At 34.7% G+C, this 20154-nt stretch overlaps 1 long non-coding RNA gene across 2 annotated transcripts; it reads left to right on the forward strand.

Annotated features, from left to right (window-relative positions):
• The first annotated feature begins 307 nt into the window (after nucleotides 1–307).
• Nucleotides 308–3341, forward strand: LOC110936953. 2 transcript variants are annotated; one of them, XR_004890395.1, is made up of 3 exons: nucleotides 308–456; nucleotides 580–683; nucleotides 3256–3341. It is a non-coding gene; the product is annotated as an uncharacterized LOC110936953 (long non-coding RNA). The 2 variants fall into 2 exon arrangements; XR_004890396.1 differs by lacking the exon at nucleotides 3256–3341 and adding an exon at nucleotides 1021–1365.
• Nucleotides 3342–20154: the final 16813 nt, after the last annotated feature.

Consider the following 20154-nt stretch of genomic DNA (forward strand, 5'->3'; position numbering starts at 1 on the left):
CTACGAGTTCATGGTTTCTCGGCTTAAAAATTTTTATATCAAGGCTTTAAAGTGTACTTTGCCGGTTTGAGTTTCAAAATTGAGGACTTTGGTTTAAGTTGTAGACATATAAGTTGAACTTGAAGCCCTTGCACTTAACGCAAATGATTCTCAAGTTCGGAATGAGGATAGTGTTGTAAATAGCTATTCAACACTTCCCAGGTGCCTCTTTAAGAATCACTATAGTTTCTTGCATTAGCATGCAATAAATTTACTTTAAAATCACTTTTAAACCTCCCACTTTTGTATATTGCACTATTTTCTTCAGAAGCCTCACATATATACATATTTGTAAGCTAAATGATATTTCTCTTCATTACATTTTATCTGGTGACACTCTTTTTTGTCATTAACTTCCATACAGGCCCATGCGAGATTACGTTTTCAAAAGATGACAAACAAAAGCTTCGAAGTCAGGTGCTTATTTGTTTCCTTAAAACAAACATCGCCATGAAGGGATTTACATCTATATGAACTTTCTTTTGAGGGTAGGCTTTAACAGTTCACAAATACTAACATGTCTAAGATTCCTGTTGACAGCCTTGCTGGCTAAAGTTGGACTGAACATCCAAGAAGCACATGCTTTCTCCACAGTGGATCGCTACTCATTAGATGTCTTTGCTGTTGATGGTTGGCCATATGAGGTATTTCCGTGAACTCCTAAAGTTATGTTATATAAGAAGTTTAGTTGAATTCATTTATTTCTATAGTCAATGTTAAACGCCTGTCGGCTGCACCACCTCAACTGTTTTTAGTTTGACTTTGTCTTTCAAATTGAAAATTTGTTGCACCTATTTTTCGAAAACTGGGCAGCTTTGAACTGCCCTGGAAAAATAACCTTTTAAGCTTCAGGTATGAACCTGCGAAACAAGATTTAAGTTAAGTATTATCTACTGTCGGTTAATTAGTGTGTGTTACAAGTACTTTTGTCACTGTTGGAGTTTGGTTTCATTGTATAAGTGGCCATTGAAATCTGTGCAGAACCAGTCTTGGCCAAGTCAAAGTTCATCATCCCTTTAAGTGAGCTCGACCAACGAAGTGGCGTTAGAGTTCTCTCAATATCAACGGGGCGTTTTACTCGTATAGACAAGGAAATCGTAGTTGACTTAAAGGCCTGCTCTCAATGACCATAATGTTCGACTTACCTCCAATGATTTCTTTCTTTGATCCTTTCTTTGATTCTGGAGGATGTTCTTAGAGACGTTGCAGAGATGTTTAGACCTTCAACTTCATTTTTTGCATGATTTGATTCTTTTTACAAATACTGTCATATTAGATGTAGCAAAATGGACGAGTCAGGTTGATTGGATAACAATAAGGTGATATATACAAATCGAAACATAAGCTAACATTTCTTTTGTTACGTTTTTTCTTGAATACCATGAAATAAGGATGTAAGTCGAGTTGTATAATCTTTTCGCATCGTATCTCTACAAGTCGAGAGGTGTGTCAGGACGGGCTGGTTCGTATAATATTTACAAGGGGAGGGAAATGTTGGGTTAATCACATTAACCTTTTCTTATTTTAACTTTATACCATCTGTAGTTCTCATTATATTCAATTAATGTGTTATTTGATTGGTATGTAATATGTAATTGGTTTATAATACATAAAATAAAATCAATTGTATTGAAGGCTTTAAGATATTATAACGATTTCTATTCTCATATATCATATATCTAAAATAAATTAAAAAATCAATTTTTACGTTTGTTGTTTTCATAATTTAAATGGTCCAACCCGTGAGTATTCACGGGCGATAACCCGTGAGTATTCACGCAGGCGACGGGGACGCAGCTCATGTTGGACACACTAACAAGTCTTCAAAAAAGGTAAGAGAAAATCAACATATGTTGTATTTAAATACTCAATTTATTTATTTACTTATGGTTTTCTTATAATATTTTATATACTCTATACGTGCATGCACTAAATGAAGCAAACACGAAAAAATTGCTTATAAAATAACGTAACTACTATATATAGACATAGCAAAATGTAAGTAGATTAAGTCAGTTGGTAAAAATTGAAGTATTGTTACATGCATACCAAATGCAAGTATATAACATGTTAACATTAATGCTTTCATATTTCTGATCTATTGTATTGTTGAAGGAACAATACCATATGAAAGCTTACTTGACACTACAGAGAGCTTTTCTCAGCTCTCTAAGTTATTAATATTTGTCCCAATGGCAAAGTGGGTGAGTTGAATGAGTTGGTAAGAGGTCAAAATAGATATACCCATACAAACACAAACATAGGCTCACTTACAAAACTATTTTTATGGTTTAGATTAGTTATTAGCCTATTAATATTAGGTTTAGACCTTTAGTGAGCTCAATACTCAACTTCGTTAAGGCCTAAAGGCATGTTTTTTCAAGCTTGAACAGTGTACACGAATTCTCAGGGCCGGCCTTACTTATTGGACCCGTTTATAAGTAAATGGGTCAAAATCACCACCCTTTTTTTACTTTCCTTTATTGCACTTAATAATCTTCCAAATATACAACTAATTTGGTCCATTGGCCGTAGAAAATGGTTAGATTTTTAATGAACACATCGAAGTGTAAAGCATTTTCAATCAGTTTGTTTCAATACATCATATTTCTATCAAACAAATATTTCATTACTTGAATAGCTGTCACTTACTATTTTTTTTATATTTTTTTGATTGTTTGTTGACAATTCATTATTAATTTTGCATATTATTTAGTTTCGATTTGATCAGGTGAATTAGTCAACAGTTTGTGTTATTTCTAATACATTTAGGATATATCAGGAGGGCTTTAGAGACTCTCATGTGAATTATTCATGCTTTATGTTATTTCCAATCTGTTTCTGAGATTTCAAGAAGGCTGTTTACAACAATTGTAAAAGTATGTGTGTTTGGTGGCAGGGCAAGGGTTGGTGGTTTCGCTTCTTATCCTATCATCCGCAACACCAGCTGCAAAAACAAAACCTTCAACAAGGCCTCATAACAAGTCCAAAGGTAGGAAGCTTTCATATTTATAAAGCAATATAATTTTACACATTTGCTAATTAGTAATACACACATGCATTATTGCTTATACACGATTTACAAATATGAATACGTGAATGCAATATAGGGTTCTATAGATCGATGCTTATTCGGATGCAAACTATTGTGAAATGAGTGGCAAAACACAACGGTTTAAAAGTCAACTTTTCTCATTCTATTTTATTTTATTTCAGGTAGCGAAAGAAGTCAGGCAAGTTCAAGTGAAGTTGACCGATCAATTCCCTTTTCAAATCCCGCTACTCACTTTTATACGGCTTGGCTTCGCTATAGACTTAAGACTACTTTATATTTACGTAAATTTCAATTTTATTATTTCTTTTATTTTCTTAAAAGTAACATGCAGTTTACTTTTTCTTTATTTTATTATATATTTTTATGTCTTATACAACTTAAATTGTTCAAACCGTATAACACACGGTAGATAACCTATTGTTGTATACAAGGAAAGCTTTAGAGACTTATGATCATTTTGAATTATGTGATAGTAAACTTAGTTGTTACTTTTAATCTTTTAATGTTGGCTGGATTATGCAATTTATTTATTTATTTATTTTTATTTACATATATGTGTGACTTATAGGTATTAAATACCTGAACCCATGAGGTACACGGGTCTTATTTCTCCTTTTCTTTTATCATTCGTATTCAGAAACCCTAATAATCATCAACGGCACCGTGAATCAAGATAGTGTGAATCTTTTTGTTTGAGTTATCCACGACACCGGGAATCAATACAAGGCGAATCGTTTTGTTTTAGTTTGCAAAGATCCATGTATCTAAAGCCTCAAGGGTGCAATGCAATTAGGGGGAAGGCAAAGCCGAAACTGATAGAAAAGGCCCAGTCTTTACTAATATGCTACATATTGAAATATTTGCCATTCTAACTTGAACTGGTTCACAAAATCTAAATGTTTTGTTCAAATGTTTGTTCTTATTTAAGTTCATATTTAGAAAAGGCCCAGTCTTTACTAATATGCTACATATCTTAATTGTTATTATATGTTATTGAGGTTAACACGTAATTTTGTGTACATAAGTTCATATTTAAGAAGTCAAAACTTTGCAGACGAGTGGTAGAAAAGTCAAATATTGATTTCTTTTTTAGTAACCATGAGTTCATGATGGTGTGGTCTTATAAAACCTAAAAGCATATGCAGTTGGAACTATTATTTGACACTAAAACCTTTCCTTTATCATGTGTAATACTTAATTTCAGTTACAATATACTTTTTTATTTTTGGTAGAATATAAATTTAGGCGAATATCTGGGTGCTCATCATGCATGGATTGATGTTATTTGTTTTACTAATATTGATGATGCATGGATGTATGTGGCACTGTCAAGAGTTAAAAGCAGATGGTTGTAGATAAAGTTAAACTACTAATATAAGATAGAGATAACGGTGTAACAAATAAAATAGCAAATGGTTGTAGATAAAGTAATATTTATACATTTATGAATTAATTGTGTACTTTTACATTTAAAGATTTTTTAATTTGTATTTATTTATTTATTTATTTATTATTGTTTTTTTTTAATTTAGTGTCGTATGTAACTTCAACCAAATTTATAATTTAAAATATAATATGATACAATATAAAGATATTATAAAATTAAATGGTAACCGTTGTTTACATCATTTAAATTTCCAACCCGCGAAGTTCGCGGGTGATAACCTAATTCCATACAAGCTATATTATTAAAAAAAAAACAAGCCAATTATGTTTTTTTAACAAACCCTTTTAGTTAAAATAGTTATATACCTGTGCTTTTCTTTGAAGAAAATGTCTAAAAGTTTTCACATATTATTCCATATATAAATAAGCAACATGTTGCTTCATATGGTTGTACATTATGCATTGTGAGCTTTTAAAAAAAAATTGAATTTTATTACTTTAAATCCAAAAGTCTTTTACCTTTTACATTTTAACCCTATTGTTTTTTTTTTACTTTTACCCAAAGCTTTTTAATCTTTTGCAATTTAACACAAACAATTTTTTTATGTTCAACTTTAGTCCCTCATACTTTTATCTTTCGCAAGTTTTTCGTTTTATGTTTCATTCTAAATTTGTGAGTCAACACGCTCCAATGTGCGTGTGGGGTTCAATGTTTTTTGTCTATTTTCCCGTTTTACAGGCCCATCGCAACACGTCTATTTTTCTCCGTTTGAGAAGTTCATCGCAACGTGCAGGTCCTAGATCGACTTAGTTATTCTTTTCTACGTTTTTACGTTACGGTCCAATTTCTCGCATTAACATGATGCAATGGGCGTCTGTGGTTTAACAATTTTACGCCTGTTTTTTCATTCGGTGTTATTTATTTCTTTTTTATTTATTTTATTTTTACGATCTTTCCTGATATTGGTGGTCGTTGGCAGTGGTGTGGCATTGGTGCTACTTGGCACGATTTTACGAACGTATTTAACCTATTAATTTTTACTAATAATTTGTTTCGAGTTTACCCCTATACCTCATTTACTTTAAAAGAAACTATTTTTACGTGTATATTTTTATGTATTTGTCGGCATGAATTCAATTTGCTATACGTTTCGAAGTAAACTTTTTCTAAAAATGAGATAGGTCAAATATAATACGTTTTCGTATAAAAAAACCATTTTTATGTATGTTTCGGTATACATTGAAGTTGGTGTATGTTTCGACGTAATTTTTTTGGTAAACGAGTCAGGTCAATATAATATGTTTTCGTGCTTATTTTATGAATGTTAAATTTGTTTCGAATCGAGTGGAGTCAAATCGGGGTTTCTTTTTTCCCTTTTTCACAAAGTTCTAATTAATCTCTTTTAATTATACGTGTAAACTTTCCCGTTACATGTGTTACGTTTTCTATGTATGAGTTGGGTCACATATAACACATTATGATTGTATGATATAAATTTGATTTACTTTATGTTTTGATCCAATCGCAATGCTTATATAGGTTACATTGAGTTCAATCGGGAAACGTCTAAACACGCGTTTTCATATGATTAACGCATCACATAACATTTGGACTAATCCATTCGATGTTTGTGACGTACCCGCGCTGCAACGCGCGCGGTTGTTATTGCTAGTTTTACTATAAAATCATAAAATTATTTATTACATAAGCATATTCTAAAATCACATTATAAATGTAACTTTTTTTTAGGTTGCTCGATTCGATATGTTTTAAGACTATAAAATCATAAAATTATTAATTAAATAAGCAAATTTCTAACATCATATTAACTAGTCTTTAAGCCCCCCTGTATTGTGAGGCGGGGACGTAAAATCGTGCTAAGTAGCAACTGAACGCCGACTTAAATCAGAAAAAACATAAAATAAAAACACGAATTTTTAGCACCAAGTGACTATGTAAATTACAAAATAAAGTGTACTTTTTAGTCGCAATGGACTGAATGTGTTTTTACCTAAAACGCAATGCACAAAAAACACAAAGAAATGTTTTATTTGTAAAACGCAATGGCTAGAAAATACTTAATATATCTTTTTTCTAAAACGCAATGGCCAGAAAACACATAAAAATGTCTTATTTCTAAAACGCAATGGCCTAAAAACACAAAAGAAACTGTTCTCTCTAAAACGCAATGAACTGAAAACACATAAAAATGTGTTTTACCTAAAACGCAATGACTAAAAACACTTCAAAAATGGCTTATTTCTAAAACGCAATGACCAGAAAACACTTAAAAATGTCTTATTTCTAAAACGCAATGGCCTAAAACACAAAAGAAACTGTTCTCTTTGAACCAGAAGCTGTTTATGAGGCAACTCGACCCCAGCAAGGGGCTGCCGCCCCTTGGACCCTGCTCCTAGGGGCGCTGCCCCCGGACCCCCGATCGTAAAACGCAATGACTCAATTCAAAATCCCAGATCGTAAAAATGCAATTCAAGAATTTCTTACATAGATCGAAGCCGATTTCTTCAGATTTCTTTACCGATTGACGAAATTTGAATGTTAGAAACACTTATCAGCGATCAAGTCGAACGAATTGAGTGATTCGCTTCAAAATCACAGGGAAAAAATGAGATATTGTATGAAATTAAACTGGGTTTCTTCAAAAAAGTTGAAGAACACGTTGATTGGGTGTTTGAATCATTGATTGGTGACGAAAATCACACTATAATGTAGTGATTATTGAGATAGAAAGAAAATGTTGAAGATGGTGTGTTTTGAAAATGGTGAATTTTGAAGTTACTGAGAGAAGAAGGAAGAAAAAAGGATACGATTGACTAATATACCATTTTCTCTTTATTTTAAATTTTGCCACATGTCATAATTCTATTGCTTACTATCCTTCTTAACCAAAATAAACTAGGATTCTGACCCGCCGCAATGCGGCGGGGATTCTTTAGTTATAGCTAAGTCAATCTAGGACCCGCACTTAATGTTAACCTGTCAAACAGGGAAAAAATAGACGATTTAAAAACATTCACCCACACACGCACGTTGCGTCATGTTAACTCGCAAAATTTAGAACGAAACGTAAAAACGTTAAACCAAAGACGCACATTGCGATGTGTTAAGTCACAAAATTTAGAACCAAGCATAAAGCGAAAAATTTGCGGAAAATGAAAACTATAAAGGATCAAATTTGAAAGTAAAAAAAGTTATGAGAATAGATTACAAAAGATAAAAAATTTTGGGTTAAAAGTAAAAAAACAAATAGTTTTTGGTTAAAAGTAATTTATGAAATACTTTTGGGTGAAAAGTAAAAAAAATCAATTTTTTTTTGGAAAACCCCTAAAGCCAACGTTATGACAACCATATGCATAACCATTTTTTTCTTTGGAAACCCCCCAAAGCACACCACGCATTGCGGCGGGGCGTAAAACGATGTGTCAAATAGTATTAATGTCACACAACCGTCATCGACCACCAACACTGACTCGACCTAGGATATGCGTGTTGCGACGAACCTTTCAAAAATGGAAAAATAGAGGTAAAAACGTTGAACCACACATGCACGTTGCGTCATATTAACTCGTAAAATTTAAAACTATACGCAAAACGAAAATTTACGAAAGATGAAAAGTATAAGTGACAAAAGTTACAAAGTTAAATTGCAAATAATAAAAAGTTTTGGGTTAAAGTTAAAAAACAAATTATAAAATTTAAAACTATACGCAAAACGAAAATTTACGAAAGATGAAAAGTATAAGTGACAAAAGTTACAAAGTTAAATTGCAAATAATAAAAAGTTTTGGGTTAAAGTTAAAAAACAAATTATAAAATTTAAAACTATACGCAAAACGAAAATTTACAAAAGATGAAAAGTATAAGTGACAAAAGTTACAAAGTTAAATTGCAAATAATAAAAAGTTTTGGGTTAAAGTTAAAAAACAAATTATGTAGGGTTAAAATTGAAATAAATAAAAACCTTTTGGTTAAAAGTGAAAATTCAACTTTTTTTTTTGAAAAACTCACAAAGCACAATGTACAAGTTGCTATGCATAAAAAACTTGTAAACTTATATATGAAATAATTTCGTATTTGATTCTCATCCTATTTTTATAATAAAAAATAATTTGCTTATATTTTATGGTATAGTCTAAAAACAAACCTTTTTCATATCGAATAATCTAGGAATATGTTATGTAATCAGTTATTTTTAACAAATACGGATTTTTTTTATAAATACAAATGACTTTATAGTAATATGGTATTCAATTACAATAGATTTTTCAATTTTGCGATTCAATAAAAACAAAACTTCCCACTTATGAGATTTAGACATTATGCCTTGATAAGTGGCAATGATTAAATAAAATCGAGTGACGTGAAGCCTAGATATAGAGTTATATACAAAGTTATCATTATATACTATATAAAACCTATAAACTATATACATACTAGGTTAGAACCCCGTGTATTACACGGGTTGAATAAATGCAATTTTATATATCAAATAATAAAAAAAATATATCTTTAAAAATCTCGTTTATTACACGGGTTGAATAAATGCAATTTTATATACCAAATAATAAAACAATATATATTTAAAAATCTCGTTTATTATATTGGTTGAATAAATGTAATTTTATATATTAAATAATAAAAAAAGTTATATATTTAAGAACCCCATGTATTGTACGGGTTGAGTAAATTTAATTTTATATATTAAATAATAAAAAAGTTACATTTTTAAGAACCTCGTTAAGGCTGTAAACGAGCCGAGTCGAACCGAGCTCGACCTGGCTCGAGCTCGGCTCGAACTCAATTCGAGCTGGCTCGGCTCGGGCTCGAATTTCAAATCGAGCTGAGATTTGAGGCTCGAGCTCGACTCGATTAAAATTCGAGCTAGCTCGGCTCGGCTCGATGTAGCTCGAATTAACAAAAAACCGCAAAATTTACTACTTAAAAAACCCTAAAAATGAATATTTTCATAGACTAAGGGCCATAATTGCAATTATATTTAACCAAATGGCTGAATATGCAAGTATAAATACTTAAATCTATTTGTACATTTTCCTTACCTTCTTTTATAGGGGAAATACTCCCTTAGTTTTTGTCTTCTGAGCGATGTGGGACAAAAATATGAAGGATGTAAACCTTATCGAGCTGGCTCACGAGCTCGCGAGCCGAGCCAGGCCAAGCTCGAGCTCGACTTGCTTACAAATCGAGCCGAGCCGAGCTGGCTCGTTTACAACCGAGCCAATTTCGAGCCGAGCTCTTTTCGAACTTTTTTCGAGCGAGTTTCGAGCGAGCTGCGAGCCACGAGTTTTTTGAACACCCCTAAACCTCGTCGAGCTGAGGAGCGAGACTAAGTTCGACCATTAGGGAGACAAAGGACACAGTTTGCAATAAGTGACATATATAAAGGACGATTTTTGTAATTTACTCTTTTTAAAAATATTATATATATTATCTCCTATATGAATTGTTTAAATTATATTAAACTAGAATTACGACCCGCCGCAATGCGGCGGGGATTCTTTAGTTATAACTAAGTCGATTTAGCACCCGCACGTTATGTTGAACCTGTCAAACAGGGAAAAAATAGACGATGTATAAACGTTCACCCACACACGCACGCTGAGTCGTGTTAACTCGTAAACTTTAAAACGAAACGTAAAAACGTTAAACCAAAGATGCACGTTGCGATATGTTAAGTCACAAAATTTAAAATGAAGCATAAAGCGAAAAATTTGCGGAAAATGAAAACTATAAAAGACCAAAGTTGAAAGTAAAAAAAGTTGTGAGGATAGATTGCAAAAGATATAAAGTTTTGGGTTAAAAGTAAAAAAATCAATTTTTTTTTTGAAAAACCCCCCAAAGCCAAGGTTAAACAACAATATACATAACCATTTTTTTCTTTGAAAACCCCCAAAGCCAAGATTACAACACATATACGCATAAATATGTTGCTTCTTTATAGTGTTTTGATCTTAATAACTAAGTTGATCAATGACCCACGCGTTGTGACGAACCTGTAAGATGAAAAACAATAAACGTAAAAACCATGAACTACACATGGACGTTGTACCGTGTTAACTCGCAAAATTATGAACAAAACGTAAAAACGTGGAACCACGCAAGCACGTTGCTCCGTGGTAACTCGTAAAATTTAGTACGAAACGTAAATAAAAAATTTGCGAAAGATGAAAAGTAGAAAAATTGTGAGGTTAAATTATTAAAGAAAAAAAGTTTTGGCTTTTTAAGGTGAACAAAATGAATTTTGTAAGTTAAATGTGCAACAAATAGAAAGAATTGGGTTGAAAAGTAAAATTCTCATTTTTTTTTGAAAACCACCCAAAGCCTAGGGTACAACTACCCTAAGCTTAAAGATGTTGCTTATTTATAGTGGGGATAATTTAAATGTATAATTATCTTTTAATTAGTATTAATTATATTTAAAAAATAGATGGCTTCAATGAATGACACATGTCCAAAACTTGATTTCTTTTATTATAGTAGATAGATGTGCGCGCGTGTGTATATATTATACAGGTGAGCCGAGCTTGAGTTTGACTAAACCCCGTCCTTGGCTCGTTTAACTTAATAGTACCACTGTAACAAGAGAAACTCTCTGATGATTTAGACAGAGAGGAGGACTTCTATATATATTCACAATTTACATATTAACAATGGAAATACAATAATCACAATTAATATAAAATAAAGGAAAGAGTAATTAGTGGGATTTCACATTATTCGTATTATTATCCCCCTTCAAGCGAAACGGCGGTGAACAAACACGTAGTAGCTCCCGAAAGTATTCAAACTGAGGTCTTGACAAACTTTTGGTAAATATATCAGCTAGTTGAAGCTTGGTAGGAACAAATCGAGTATGAAGCTTGCCGGACATGACGAGTTCACGAACAAAGTGGTAATCCAAGTCGATGTGTTTGGCCCGTTTGTGAGAGACGGGATTTTGACTCATGAACAAAGCACTACGGTTATCACAAAGTAGCGTAGGTCGATCGGGGGGAAGGGCATGAAGTTCCCGTAATAGATGCGTGATCCAGACAATTTCAGCTGCGGTGTTTGCCATTGCCCTATATTCAGATTCGCAACTTGATCTTGAAACGGTTGGTTGTTTCTTGGCACTCCAAGATACAAGGTTGCCCCCTAAAAAGATGGAGTAACCATACGTGGACCGTCGTGTTTCAATGCACCTCGCCCAATCGGCGTCCGAGTATCCCAAAATAGTAGTTCGCTTAGGTTGTTGAAACACAAGACCATGTGAAACAGTGCCTTTAACATACCGTAATATTCTCTTGACTAATTGAAAGTGTTGTTCGGTTGGAGCATGTAAGAATTGGCATGCTTGGTTTACCGCATAGGCAAGGTCTGGCCGAGTAATTGTTAGATATTGAAGAGCCCCAACAATTGATCTATATAAAGTAGGATCTGAGTATGGAGTACCTTTGGATGTGAATGAGTCATTTGTGGCAAGTGGTGTGGGGATGGGCTTGGCATCAACCATACCGGCACGAGTAAGAATGTCATGAGCATACTTTGCTTGGCTAAGGAACAAACCACCATTTGTATGAATGACTTCCAAACCCAAAAAATAGTTTAATGATCCCGAATCTTTGATGGCAAATTCATTATATAGCCTTTTGATAAAATTAATAAGCATGGTGGACTTGTTACCTGTGAGTATAAGATCATCTACATAAACAAGTAGATACATAAGATAATCCCCTTGCTTAAAAATGAATAAAGAAGTGTCGGCCCGACTACATGTAAAACCATAACTAACAAGAAATGAGCTTAGCCTTTGGAACCATGCTCTCGGCGCTTGCTTTAAACCATAAAGGGCCTTTTGAAGCTTGCATACATGACTTGGAAAGGCAGAATCAACGAATCCTGGTGGTTGTTCCATGTAAACCGTTTCTGTTAAAGAACCGTTTAAAAAGGCATTGTTCACGTCTAATTGGTGAAGTGGCCAAGAATTAATTACGGCCAAGGATAAAACAACGCGAACGGTCGATGCCTTAACAACCGGACTAAACGTGTGCGAAAAATCAAGGCCCGGAATTTGGGTGAAGCCTTGTGCCACAAGCCGAGCCTTATGACGATCAATCGAGCCGTCCGAGTGGTATTTAGTGCGAAAGACCCATTTGGAACCAACTACATTGGCGTTTGTAGGACGCGGTACCAAAGTCCAAGTGTTGTTTTGCTGAAGAGCAAGAATTTCTTCCTGCATTGCATGCAACCATTTGGGATTTTTTAACGCGGTTCGGAAACCTTTAGGATCAGTAGCAGCAAAAAGCACAGAATAAAGATTGTGTTGCATGACATCGACCAGGTGGGCTTGATGTTTGGGGTTGGGTTTAAAAATACCAGCCTTTGACCGGGTGACCATAGGATGGGCTGAAGAGGATTGGGCCGAATCGATGGAAGCTGAGTGAATCGGGTCAGATTGGGTGGTATCAGATTGGGCCTGGGCTGTATTATGTTGGGCCTGGATTGTATCAGGTTGCGGGTCTGATTGGGCCTGGACAGAATTAGGTTAGGCCTGGGCTGTAGCAGGTGGGGCCTGGTTTGTAACAGGTTCTATGTGAACTGTGAAGGGTGGGGATGGTGTGTTGGTGGGGTTGGGTGATGTGGTAGAAGTGTCATCTTTGCACAAAGGGCAATATGGGGAAGTATGTGGGGAAGAATGAGTAGAGGCGTTTGTATTTTGAGTGGGAGAGTATGTAGGTGAAGAATTGTATGGTATATTTTCTTCCTCATAGGTTGTAAGTAAAAGAGTAGACAAATCAGTGGAGGAAGATTGACCATTGAACGGGAACGAGTTTTCGTCAAAACGGGCATGGCGGGTTACATACATGCGAGAGGTTTGCGGATCTAGACATTTGTACCCTTTGTATTGAGTAGCATAACCCATGAAGATGCATGGAATACTTCTAGGGGCTAGCTTGTGTGGTGCATAATCACGGAGATAAGGGTATACTCGACATCCGAAAACCCGAAAATTGGTGTATGTTGGTAAGGTAGAGAACAAGATTTCAAATGGTGACTTGTTATGTAAGACACTAGATGGTAACCGATTGATGATATGTGTGGCGGAACTAAAGGCTTCAAACCAATAATTTGCCGGAACACGAGCATGGAATAACATAGCCAAGCCTGTCTCGACTATATGGCGGTGCTTCCTCTCGGCTCTACCATTTTGAGGAGAGGTATAAGGGCATGAGAGGCGATGGAAGGTGCCGTTTTCATCAAAAAAATTTCGAACGTGTTGATTTACAAACTCGGTTCCACCATCACTTTGGAACACCTTTACTTTCCTTGAAAATTGTGTTTGAATTAAACGTAGGAAAGTGGACAAAATGGCGTAAAATTCATTTTTTGTTTTAAGTGGATAAAGCCATGAGAACCGCGAATGATCATCAACAAATACAACATAATATTTATACCCATCAGCACTCACAATGGGTGAAGGACCCCACAAATCACAATGAACAAGATCCAACGGGTTTGATGCACGTTTTTCATTCAAATCAAAAGGCATTTTATGAGCTTTTGCAAGTTGACACGGAGAGCAAACAATAGGTTTAGGTAAAATAGAGGTAATAGACAAACAACCACGTTTATTCAAAACAGAAAGCGTATCAAAAGCGACATGACCTAAACGGTTATGCCATAATTCAAAGGAAGCTTTATTTTGAGAGACCGATGCTACGAGTGCGCGATTCCCATCCCGAAGCACATAAAGGCCGTTTTCACATCGAACTTGAGCTAGAGGTTGGCTTGTTTTCCGGTCCTGAATAGTAAAGAAAGGTTGCGAAAATAAGACGTCAACAGGATAGTCCGTGGTTAATTGACTTATAGATAAAAGTTTCTTGGTTAGGTTAGGAATAACCAAGACATTCTTTAACGATAAGTTTTTGTTTAATGGAAATCGACCCGTATGAGAAATAGGTAAAGAGTTGCCATTACCGAAGACAACTTGAGAATTACCCTTATATGGAGCAGTGTCGTGAAGGGAATCGGTGGTGGGTGACATGTGAGTGGTGGCCCCGGTGTCGGCTACCCAATCCGGATTTTCGGTGGTAACGTGGCACTGTGCTTGAAAGGCCTGAGCAAGATGCGCATCATGAGTGGAAGCAGATGCAAAAGAGGCTAGGCGTGGGCACTTATTTGCATAATGCCCGTCAGTTCTACATAACTGACAATGGGGAGGCCTACGTGAACCACGAGAGAGAGATTGAGATCCGGAGCCTCGAGAGAATGACGGTGACCGTCCTTTACCAGCAGATGAAGTCGAGCCACGAGAGCGTTGTTGGTTCGCTGTGAACGCAACTGGAGAAGAAACAGGAGTGGGGTGAAGAGTTTGCAGAAAGTTTTCGTGACTTTCAGCCTTAGTTACTAGATCCCTAAATGCAAGCACATCTCTGTTGGTTCTGATTGCAGTAGAAAAATTCTCAAATGAAGAACCAAGCCCACAAAGGAACCAATGGGTTTTATCGGTGTCGGTGACGGGATGGCCAATGGCGGCCAATTGGTCACATATTGCTTTGAATTTGCGGCTGAAGTCAGTGACAGAGGCCGAACCTTTGGAGATTTGACGAAGACTGTCACGAAGAAGATGCATTCGTTCAATGGAAGCATTGCTGTAGGCTGATTCTAGGGCTAACCAGATTTGACGAGCAGTGGTTAACCCTAAAACTTCCGCCACCGCTTCTTCAGTTAGTGATGAGTTAAGCAGCAAGATTGCACGCTGGTCAGCATCCAACCAGTCTGCATATTTAGGGTTTGGAGATTCTTTACCATCAGCGGAGATGGAGGCGGCCGGAGGGGTGATTGAGCCATCAACATGGCCGCTCAGTTTTTGGTAGGCAAGAAGAGGGAGAATCTAATTTTTCCACAGGAGATAATTGGAAGAGGAAAGTTTGAGAGTGATCATGTGAAGGATGGTGGCCATAGGGAGGGTACCATCGGCTGAGGAAGAGGCCATGGAGAAGAAGATGGGAGGGAATTATTGGGGAGGATCTGTGATTTGGCGTGATACCATGTAACAAGAGAAACTCTCTGATGATTTAGACAGAGAGGAGGACTTCTATATATATTCACAATTTACATATTAACAATGGAAATACAATAATCACAATTAATATAAAATAAAGGAAAGAGTAATTAGTGGGATTTCACATTATTCGTATTATTAACCACTACTCACAATTGGTTTGTTTTGGGTCTATATTAAACCTTGAGCTTGTCCTGAGGATGATATATTCAAAATCGGGTCCGACTTACTATTTGTTAATCATTCAACTAATTATATATGTTTGTTAAATTTTTATATATTACACGTTTACAACTATATATGTATCATATATTATATTATCTAGTTTAAGCTTACTGAAGTCCGGAGTATGAAGTTTGCGTACGAGCTTGTTTATTCAATAGGCTCTATTCTAGGCTAAAGCTTGTTTAAATTCGTCGAATTTATAACAAGTTAATCTTGAGTAGCTTATGAGCGGTTCGTTCTTTTCGGGTGCATTTGACAAGTGTAACAAGCAAGCGTTGTGGAGAGGGGGCTGTCCATCTGGAGCGACACATCATGGCATAATGGAATCTCTATAGTGCCGTCTCCTTCGAAGACACGTTCCTAATTTTGTGCAGCATTATTAATTATATCAAATGGATAAGTTGTCTGGCCATTCTTGGGAAACAAGGGAATCATTTTTTTTTCATAGTACAAGGGAATCATTTAATATCTTTCAAAAAAAAAAAAAATTAATATCTTTTAATTTCGTCAGAAATAAAGTATTAAACTTAAAGGGTTTTTTTTTTATGAACACGAAACAATCAAATATGATAAGTTTAGCATTATTTCGAAAATATTTTAGTTAGGAACTATTGGTTTAGGATCAAATACAAAATGTGCTAAAAATAAGAAGTCGTAGAAAGGGTATTAAACGGACTCCAATTGACCTCATTCAAGCGACATTGGAACCGTCTCATCGAACTATACGATGTGAGATTTTAGGTTTTCACTTTTGGATTTATAGGTTGTAGATTGTAGAAGTTTTGTTTATTATCATTGTGTCTTTTATTTATCATTGTGTCTTTTCTATATTTGCGTCATCGTGTCTTTTTTACTCAACATTGTGTTATATTTTTCGGCATTGTGTTATATTTTGTTCGACATTGTGTCATCTGGTGCAATCCATTGTGTCTTTGTACACTTCTTATTTTTAGGAGCCTTTGTATAACTTTAACATAGGAACAACTATAGTTTTGCTTTCCTTGAAAAACAAAATACTTTTAATAAGATCATCTACAACAAGAGGGTCTACGAACGTCTCTTCTTTCATATATCTCAATAGTTGCCCAGCTTACATGACCCATCTCAACAACGAGTTAAGTCCCTTTTTATTTACAAACATCTCCAAATATTTATTTATGATGACCTTGTCAAATACACCCTTCCCCATAGGCATCCCCTTCCCTAGCACCTACTCCATCCCGTGTATGTCGCACACTAAGACAAACTAGTAACAAGAATAATGGAGATAAAAGAATGATGACACGTAAGGGTTAGTAGAAGAACCGAACATTTGAATTAATTCAAAAAGGCAATGTATTACACAACTCACTGACCACGTTGATGTTCATCGTAAGTCATGCAAAAACCTAAATAACCTAGATAGCTAGGGTAAGTGGTCATGCAAAAACCTAAATAACCTAGATAGCTAGGGTAAGTGGTCATGCAAAAACCTAAATAACCTAGATAGTTAGGGTAACTAGGGGTTCATGTCTCTCTAAGAAACGTGTGGTTAGTATCATACAATCCGTTTAAGAAACGAGAACACAAAGAATACAAAAACATGAGATATAAGACACACAATCAGTTATGAATTCAAGTTTAATCAATCAATTATAAACTTACAATTTCATATATATTTTGTTAAAGCATAACTTGTTCATTCACCTCTCATATTAATCAAGTAGTCCAAAATAGCATGACACTATGGCGACTCGAAAATAATACACAACGGTGTAGAACAATTCAATTACATTGAGACATAATTCAATCCTATAGAGGAATGACCGTTATCGGTGAATTAACTACAAATTATCTTTCAAATGAACATAATACAAGTCCAATCATACACAATCAAATGTTAATGAGCATAATTCTATAAAGTTCAAAGTTCCAACAAATTATGGTAATCAAACTATTACAAGGGATGATTAAACCTCTAAGCTAGTTTTGATCAGAAAAATAAATTAATGTGTGTTGACTTGTTGCTTCACCTTGAGATCTGCAGAACTTCCTTTGAGTTCCCACTTGCGGTTTTCTTTAGGCCTTCTCATGGGCTGCCAAGACAAACAGCCCAAATAAAACAATTGGTATAAATCAGTAATTCAGCCCACATATTCATCAACCATAACGTCTCAAAGACTAGTAACCCAATTAAGATCTCAAATTGTTTCTTGTGATGCAATAGTGCAATGCAACCCAACGAAAATTCAACTATTAAGAAGGTGTTTAGGATTACGTTTTGAAGTGATTATTTGATTATTGCGTTTGTAAAATATAGATAATTTAAAAAAGTGTTTAGATGAAAAAGTGATTATCTGCCTCCAAGCAGTTTTGGAGAAGCATGTACCTACATGTTTTTTCAAAACTGTTTTGAAAACGCAAAATCTATTTTGAAAAGCCAACAACAAACGCCCCATAAGTAACATATATTTATCATTTAACAACTTGTGCTAATAGTGATTTACAATTTTACAAGCATAGAGTACAATCTTGCTTCTTAAGAGTAGTAAACAACTTTTGTATTTTACTTTATAATTTCATTTACACCCCCTTTAAATTTAATAAATTTATTATACGCCCCCACAATTTTAATAAAAATCAATTTTCGTTTCTAACAAATATACACTAGAGCCTTTTAATTTAAATAAAGTTACCTACGCCTTCTGCACTTTAAGCTACGAAGATTATCAAAAAAAAGTCTATGTTTCATTTTTCTTATACAATGTTACGTATGTTGTACTATCTTTTTTATTGTTATATAGAGTGCCGGAAGTGCATTGATATTGTAATAAAGAGAACCATTACAACTAAATTATCACCGCAACGCGCGAGGTCAGATTGGTAGTTTCTTAAATTTATCATTATAATTTTTATTTAAATGCTACTAATAACCAGCCTCAGTTCTATACAATTCCTATCTCGGTCCTTGATGCATAACCACATATTAAATTCAATTCACCCATGGTATCCTATGTTGGGTTATGTGTGGAGACTCGATTTGGGTTGGGCCCGGTTCAGTTTTAGAAGACAATTTTGAAGCAGACTAATTAAGTTGGAGACCTGACATGTTTTATTTAATTAAAGCCCATATAATAGTTTTCTTGTTTTCTAAGTTTGTAATCCTAACCTGTAATTATAAATAGGCGTCTTATACTTGTAATTCCTCATCACGAGTGGTGAGAGGTAGAAAGCAATAGAAATCCTGGTTGCAACACCTTGTGTTCTCGTGTTCGTTTATTTTTTGCAGGTTATTGTTTGTGTGTGTTGCTTCTGCGTACATATACCTGAACATCCTATCCCTTCATAGTATAATATAATTATACACAATTTACATGATTAGGAATACGACAATAGCGTATACCCCGTTAACAAATCATATTGACACTTTCATCTAAATGAACACATAAAGCTTTGTGATTTTATTTCAATACTTTGATCATATGTACCTTTGTGATTCTAATTCATTAATTTGATCACATACATCATTGTGAATCAAAGTGATTACATTAACCAATCATATTGAGGTTTCATTAATTTGATTACACATACATCCTTGTGATTCTATCTCATTACTTTGATCACATACTGATCCTAGTTCATCAATTTGCTCAAATGCACCTTTGTGATTCTAATAATTACTATGATCACATATAATACCACTATGATTAAATATTCTCAAGTTTGAGATTTACACATCTACATCAACTAAGATATGTATTTTAACTAACATACACAAGCACACAATCGCTTTTATGCAGCTTAACAGATTGTACGTGTACAACCAATATCACACAAATCAGAAGTACTTTCAAACCTATAGTTGTGCAAAGTCACCTTTGCCTTTTTGTGTCTTCAATTGCGAGTTCTATCCTTCTTATGTTTACTTCCTCACCAATATGCTTGTTTTGAGCATACTACGTAAGTAACCAACATATTACTTTGTATTAAAAAAAATCCCATCACTAATCATGCTCTAATTCTTTTTTCACCCGTTTGGAACTGAAATTGTAAAAAGGATACTTTCGTAACACTTCAAACATATATGAATGTTTCTTTAAAACCATCAGGAATATTGGATTTTAATAATTCCAATCATTCGTTGTTGGCCGCCAATAGTTCCAGCTTAAAAAATAACCACTGGTAGTCTCAATTATTAACATAATGGTCTCCAATGGACTCTGATTAACAGAACTCTAACGCCGTTAGTCTCCGGTCATTGGAGAAATGTTTTTGGCCGGAAAACTTTTTCTTTACCAGAAAACTCAACCTTTTCGTCTTGAACCTCACCTTTAGAAACCCTTTTCTAGTAAAAGCCTCAATTATCGATGTTGCCGGAAAACTCAT

Source organism: Helianthus annuus, chromosome 4 (genome assembly GCF_002127325.2).
Source record: "Helianthus annuus cultivar XRQ/B chromosome 4, HanXRQr2.0-SUNRISE, whole genome shotgun sequence".
NCBI lineage: Eukaryota > Viridiplantae > Streptophyta > Magnoliopsida > Asterales > Asteraceae > Helianthus > Helianthus annuus.